Source organism: Mustelus asterias, chromosome 20 (genome assembly GCF_964213995.1).
Source record: "Mustelus asterias chromosome 20, sMusAst1.hap1.1, whole genome shotgun sequence".
NCBI classification, from domain to species: Eukaryota; Metazoa; Chordata; class Chondrichthyes; order Carcharhiniformes; family Triakidae; genus Mustelus; species Mustelus asterias.
This window is the reverse complement of record NC_135820.1, coordinates 28,430,661-28,438,583: the sequence shown is the minus strand read 5'-3', so window position 1 is coordinate 28,438,583 and position 7,923 is coordinate 28,430,661. Positions and strand designations below refer to the sequence as shown.

General features: G+C 42.6%; 1 non-coding gene across 1 annotated transcript; it reads left to right on the top strand.

The window, feature by feature from the left end:
• Positions 1-479: 479 nt before the first annotated feature.
• Positions 480-582, top strand: LOC144508772 (U6 spliceosomal RNA). Its single transcript, XR_013500337.1, has one exon. It is a non-coding gene; the product is annotated as a U6 spliceosomal RNA (small nuclear RNA).
• The last annotated feature ends 7,341 nt before the right edge of the window (positions 583-7,923 follow it).

Sequence of the window (7,923 nt, the reverse complement as noted above, 5' to 3'; positions counted from 1 at the left end):
AGATGACTGATTTCAAATAGAAATTCAATGAAGGTTTTGGAGAAGTAAACTTTCAAGGCTATAGGGAAAGCATGGGTGAGATTGATTGTATTGCTCTACAGAGAGCTGGCATACATTTCTTGTATTTCTTGTACATTTCCTGAAGAAGGGGCTTGGAGCTCCGAAAGCTTGTGTGGCTTTTGCTACCAAATAAACCTGTTGGACTTTAACCTGGTGTTGTTAAACTTCTTACTGTGTTCACCCCAGTCCAATGCCGGCATCTCCACATCATACATTTCTTGGTCTTTCTTTGTCTATTCTCAGGCTCTGTGCCCATATTTATCAATTGGACTTCTGTGAAGCGCCTTGGGATATGTTTGTACATTAAACTGCTACCTAAGTGCACATTATCGAAAGGATTTAAAATAGTGAGATCCATTTTATCCAGTTTCTTTTCAGAAATATATTTGAACAACTCACAAATACCAAAGACATTGTGCTCGCTTTGGCAGCAAATATACTAAAATTGGAATGATACAGAGAATATTAGCATGGCCCCTGCACAAGGATGACATGTAAATTCGTGAAACATTAAAAAAAGTACCAAAGACATAAATGACTGACAATTAGTTCATAGATGTCAAGAACAAAGGCTACTGAGGTTAATTGTTCTCATTTCTATTTAAGTTCTAATTAATGTTAATGATCACTTTTATGACTGCACAACTTATTTTAATGTTGTGCATCAGCTTGTGGGACCTGACTTTCACCTCCCTATGGGAGAGGGTCGAGCAACCCAAGTGGAAATGAGGCAATGAGTTCCGAGGAATGCCTCCTTATCCAACAGGACTCAGTTCGGTTACTAGTTCTCTAGCATTCCCAGAATTGTTCACACTCCATTTCCTGCCACAATCCTTGATTTTGGAAACATCTTTCTGGCCAGTAATTAAATGGGTTTCCAGAAAGTTCTATATTGCACATTCAGGTCGTGTTGAAGGCCCAGTTCATGAAACATTAGGGGGAAATTTCCTGTCTGCCATGGGAATTGTAGTGGATGGGGGTGATCCTGCAAAGGTCCATTAACCTCGGGCGGGTTTTGGGGTGAGCATGGCTGGAGAATCCTGCCCATTGTGTGAGATTCCCACAATAAAGATGAAAGCCTCTTCTGTTACAACAGTCCTTAAATAGTCATTTAGTAATTCAGAACCTGAATTACTGAAAATAGTGACATTCTGTTGAAACTTTTTGTCTTGCACTTATCAGGACAGATGCAAAAATGCCAAATTTCAAAGGGAGCAACAAATTTATACTGCATAAGAATACTGCTTTGTTGGCTACTGGACTCTGATTGGTTGAGGTATTGCCATGGATAATGCATCAGGGAACTATTCAGCAGGCAAAATGAATATGTCCAGGAATTTCACACAGAGTGTGGTTTAGATCTGGAATGCACTACCTGGATGTGGGGGAGGCAGGTTCAATCGAGTGTTCCTGCCCATTACACAAAAGCATGGGGCAATAGTTCCCTTGTGCACTCTCCATGGCAACGTCTCCAATGTAACTCCTCTTCAGAACCCCAGGTTGTGCAGCGAACAGCAAACCACCACAATTCGGAGACGCTGATGGGACTTATTTTAGGGCTGCCCCAGATCTGCCTAAATGTCAGAACTACATCCTCAGAAGCCCAATTACCTGTTCGATGATCACACTTGTAGTCACACAGCAGTGGTTGTAGCTTTCCCCTCCTCAGTTTTTGTTCCTCACAGACATAACCAGCCATGTCTTTGGTGGATAGATACCTTTTGTAACCCAGGATCTGTCCACAAAGACATTCAGGCAGGCTGAAGAGTTGAGGCATCTGGAAGCATGTGTCAGGACAGTTTTCCAGGGAGTGTGCACACTCCTGAAGGATCCTTTTGTGGGGGTCACAGACCATTTGAACATTAAGCAAATAGTGGTGTTAATGAACATGCCTGCTGCTCGAAGGGAGCCTTGATGAATACATGCATGCAGCCCACAACCCCAGGGAGCTGAGGGAATCCTGCCACAGCCCAGAATCTGATTATTCTCTCAGCCAGACTGCCCCAAACACTCTAAAACCTGATGACATCCAAGAAGGAAATAAATGTTCAGACCAGTATTCTTATTCCCCATTTTACTGGCATTCCATTTTAAAATATACAAGACCAATTTGGATCAGTATTCTTATTTCCCCATTTTACTGTTTTTTTTCTTGTGAGGGGATGGGCCACTGACTGACTGATCTCATAATATCTCTAGACAATCTTTGGAATGATTCTGATGGGAAAATGTTGAATGTCACAGTCCCTTTCACCACACTTCCTCCACCAATCTGCTGGTCAGAGACCTCCCGTCTTGGCAGCAGCCGTCAGAGACATCGGTGTTCCGACATCCCTACGAAGCTGAACCTACGCCTGTTCATCCTTGCACTAGGCACAACCTTCTGTGAAAATTAGCTAGCCTAATTGCTAGTATGTGCCCTCCTAGTCCGGTTCCCATGACACCCTCATGCCTTCAGGTGTTTGTCTCCGCTGCTACCCTTCATTATGTGGCTGGTGCAATCTCTCTCTTACTGGAGGAGTCAATCTCAGAGCTTTGAATCATTCACAATGATATGGATTTGACTTCTCCCCTGCTGCAGGGGAGCTGGGTGATGTATAGTTGAATCCAAGGGCCAATAGGATCATGCAGTATCCCATCCCCTGAAGAGACAGTTTGAAGCCTCGCATAATCCAACCAAAACCTTTGATATCCTAGCAGCTAATTCATCCTGACAAGATAATTTTGTTTATCACAGCCTGTACTGCTGTTTGATACTAATATTTTTCTTAGATCCATCTTCATCAAGATAATTTGCTATGGAAATTGGATAACAAACATAGAACAGTACAGCACAGAACAGGCCCTTCGGCCCATGATGTTGTGCCGAGCTTTATCTGAAACCAAGATCAAGCTATCCCACTCCCTATCATCCTGGTGTGCTCCATGTGCATATCCAATAACCGCTAAAATGTTCCGAAAGTGTCTGACTCCACTATCACAAACATGATCACCAAGATGGCCAAATCACCAGTTTAACGATATCCCCATGCATAACACGACCACATCTAAAAAAAATTGAAGTGGAAAAGTTTAATAAACTATTTACAGGTATAATTCCAAAAAAAACCAGATGAACAATTTTTTGAGAGTGTTCACTATTTGGTAAAATAACAACCCTTTCTCTCTTTTAACTACATCTATAAATCAAGTCTAACAACTGGTCAATACCTTCTGCATCTGATCTACTGGGAACTTGAGCACACTGATTAAATGAGGGATGATTTCTTTGGGGGGGTCTAATGTAAACAGTGACGTTCACAGGATCTCAATGTTATTAATCAAAATGGACTTAATCTGCAACAGTAACAGTAAAAGGATGGTGGACATTGCAGTTTTTAAACAAGACTGTATTGGTTTAGAATATTTTTCCACTGCCGAGGCCAATTAACACAGATTAATATTTCCTGTGAGATTGGACAATGTTAACAGTTCTCCCTTCCAAATGTGTTCCTTTTTTTCAAAAATCTCAAGCAATTGGCCTTTGCAGTGGCTAGTTTGAAGATACTCCTCCAATCTACATTATAAACCATGACTGCAGCTTGGTTTGTGGGGGGGGTAAGATTTGAAACTTCCACTAAGAGGTTGCACACCAAGGTGGGAGGCTTGACATCTGCTACAACAGCCTATCCCCAGTTTTCTTCACTCCCAAGTACCATTTGGGAACTATCTCTGTAACTCATAATTAAATCTCAAACTGATGTGTACACATGGTAGCTTAATGACATTGTGTAATTAAACCTTCTTTACATGAGGCACAATAAGCTAGATGCTGCTGAAAGAATAAGTAAGCACAAGCAACACATATTGTTATTAATGTGCAACTTGGCCGAAAACTTGGAGCAAAGAGATGTGACCCCATGAATTATAAATCACCAAAGTTACCAGCCAATTTGTGCCGCTCCATGCTTAGCTTTATGAAATCAACATTTCATGTTTAACCTCCCAGTGAGTTTCATCCAGTTGCTGCATTTACATAGAAACTAGAAGCAGGAGTAGGCCATTCGGCCCTTTGAGTCTGCTCCGCCATTCATCTTGATCATGGCTGATCATCGAATTCAATATCCTGACCCCCACTTCCTCCCATATCCTTTGATCCCTTTAGCCCCAAGAGCTATATCTAATTTCTTTCTGAAATTAGTCAACATTTTGGCCTCAACTATATTCGGTGGTAGTGAATTCTACACATTCACCACCCTCTGAAGAAATTTGTCCTCACCTCAGTTCTAAAAGATTTACATCTTATCCTCAAATTATGACCCCTAGTTATAGAGTCCCCATCATTGGGAACATTCCTTCTGAATCTACCCTGCCTAACCCTGTTAGAATTTTATAAGTTTCTGTGAGATCCCCTCTCACTCTTCTAAACTCCAGTGAATATAATCCTAATTGACTTAATCTCTCCTCATATGAGGGTGGCACGGTAGCACAGTGGTTAGCACTGCTGCTTCCCAGCTCCAGGGACCTGGGTTCGAATCCTGACTCGGGTCACTGTCTGTGTGGAGTTTGCACATTCTCCCTGTGTCTGCATGGGTTTCCTCCGGGTGCTCCGGTTTCCTCCCACAGTCCAAAGATGTGCGGGCTGGGTTGATTGGCCATTCTAAATTGCCCTTAGTGTCCCAGGATGCATAGGTTAGAGGGATTAGTGGGTAAATATATGGGGATAGGGCCTGGGTGGGATTGTGGTTGGTGCAGACTCGATGGGCCGAATGGCCTCTTTCTGCACTGTAGGATTCTATGATACTTGCCATCCCAGGAAACATCCTGGTAAACCTTTGCTGTACTCCCTCTATAGCAACTGCACACAATACTCCAGGTGTGGCCTCACCAGCGCCCCATACAATTGCAGCAGAACATCCCTAACCCTATACTCAAATCCTCTCACGCTATGAAGGCCAACACACCATTTGCCTTCTTTACTGCCTGCTGTACCTGCGTGCTTACTTTCAGCAACTGATCAATGAGGACTCCAAGGTCTCGTTGAGTATCCATTTCTCTCAATTTACACTCATTTAAGTAATTATTGCTACCAAATTGGGTAACCTCACATTTATCCACATTTTGCTGCATCTGCCATGCAGATGCCCCCACACACAGCCTGTCCAAATCACACTGAAGCACCTCTGCATCCACCTCACAGCTCACCCTTCCACCCAACTTTGTATCATCTGCAAATTTGTTGATAATACATTCAGTTCCTTCTTTCAAATCATTAGTATATGTGAACATGTGTACATTAACTGTCCATTAAACTTATCTTAGAAAGTCAAGTCCATTCATTAACAGTGTAAGCACTCTTTTAACAACATGAGAAATGTTAATGACTGTCAATCAAACTCTCTTGGCCAGAAAGTAAACAATAATAAGTGTGGAGACTCATTCCTTCAGATTGTGAAATGTTTTAAGAGACTTTGAAAATATAAAGCTGCAATGTTTGTATAAAAATCTAGAGCTTAGTGCTCAGGGGTCAACTTCAAAGTTTGCGGATGACATAAAATTTGGAAGCATTGTAAACTGTGAAGAGGACAGTGTAGAATTTCAAAGGACATGGACAAGTTGGTGAAGTGGGCAGATATGTGGCAGATGAAGTTCAATGCAGAGAAGTGTGAGGTGATGCATTTTGTTAGGAAGAACATAGAGAGACAATATACAATCAGGGGTAAATTTCTTAAATGGGTGCAGGAGCAGGGGGACCTGAGTGTATATGTGCATAGATCATTGCAGGTGGCAGGACAGGTAGAGAGGGAAGTTAATAAAGCATTTATTATTCTGGGCTTTATTAATAGGGGCATAGAGTTCTTGAACAAGGAGGTTATTCTGAAGTTATACAAGATACGAGTTAGATCTCAGCTAGAATATTATATACAGTTGGGTGCCACGTTATAGGAAGGATGTGAACGCATTGGAGAAATTGCAGAAGAGGTTTACAAGTATGGTTCCAGGGATGAGAAACTTCAGTTATGAAGATAGATTGGAGAGGTTGGAACTATTCTCCTTGGGGAGAAGGCAGCCAAGAGGTGATGTGATAGAAATGGTCAAAATTATGAGGGGGCTGGTCAGAGTATATAGGAAGAAACTGTTCCTGCCCATAAAAGGATCGAGAACATGAGGGCAGAGATTTAAAACGATTTGCAAAAGAAGCAAATGTGAAGTGAGAAAAAGCTGTTTCACATAACAGGTGGTTCAGGTCTGGAATGCTCTGCCTGGAAGTGTGGTGGAGGGAGGTTCAATTAAGGCATTCAAGAGGACATTGGATGATTATTTGAATAGAAACAATGTTCAGCGGGTACAGGGGAAAGGCAGAGGAATGGCGCTAAGTAATGATGCTCATTTGGAGAGTGGGTGCAGACATGATGGGCCAAATAACCTCTGTCTATTCCATAACAATTCTGTGAAATTTAGAAAGCTGACAAAGGGAAACCAGGGAATCATTGACCAGTTGGTCTATTGTCAGAAAATTACGAGCATCTATAATTAAAGATGGGGGTGACAATTTTCAGCTGATCAGACACAGCCAGCATGGATTTGTAGAAACTGTCATGTTTGACAAACCTGATTCAATTATTTGCTGAGGTGATTAAAGTATTGACAGGGGAATGTCTGTGAATATTATTTACATGAACTTCCAGTGGGTATTTGATAGAATCCATCATAAGAAACTGTGAGCTAAGGTTGAAGTTCATAAACATCAAGGCAAATTATTGGCCCACTTAAGAAAATAGCTCAATGGCCGGAGGCAGAGAGTCAGGGTAATGGTCAGGTACATTAACTGGTAGCATGTGACTGGTGGTGTCATGCAAGTGTCTCTTTTGGGATCTCAACTATTCACCTTATTTTAAATGCCTCAGATGATAGGTCAAAAAACCACATATCTAAATGACACATCGGTGGATGGCACAGGAAGCAATGTAAATGGAAGGATAAAATTATAAAGAGATATTTATGGATTAATTGAATCGGAAAAGTGATGGCTAATATATTTCAAAATAGGTAAATACTAGGTCATCCATCTTTGATCTAAACAGGATAGAATAGGATACTTTCTAAATGTTGGAAAGCTAGAAATAGTAGAGGTCTAAAGAGAGTGGGCAGATCCAGGTATCTAGATACATGGGGCAACGGCAGATTTATCGGGTTAGGTCATAGAACAGCAAAGTTCTGACTAACAGGACAGGCTTGAATGGCTGAATACCCTGCTTCTGTTCCTATGTACCTATAGGGCAGAATTTCATGCTCGCCCCACGGCAGGTTCTGAGGGAGAAGGGGAACTTAAAACTGAATGGATGGGATTCCCTCCTGTGAACCCATCCACCAATACCAATTTCACACTTGGGAAGGCAGGGCCTTGGGCGTGAAACACACCCATTCACCTATTAAGGCTCTTAAATGGCCACTTAATAGCTTTATCCGGCCCAGCCTCAATTTTTAGTCTGGCGGGAGCAGGTTCGGGGAGGGTGGGAGAGTGACATTTGCCCCTTTCCCTATCTCGGATGGAAAGGGAAGGGGGTACCTCACTCTGAAGGCCCCTCTGAATTAGGGCACCCTCACCCCGAAATGTTGAAGCTCTGGGACACAGTGTCCCAATGGCCTAACCTCCGACACCATGGTCACCCCAACCGCTGCCAAGCACTCCCAGATGCCTCTACCTTTCCGGCCCCAAAGCCCCTGGGACTTACCTTTCCAAAGATCCCAGAGTTAGTCCCAGGAAGAGCGCTGTACTACTGCATCTGGCCATTGCAGAGCTGTTCTTGACCAGGTTCAAAAGCTGTTGACCAATCAGACTGGCTGACAGCTCTCATGGGTGAGATTCCTTCCAAGGGCGGA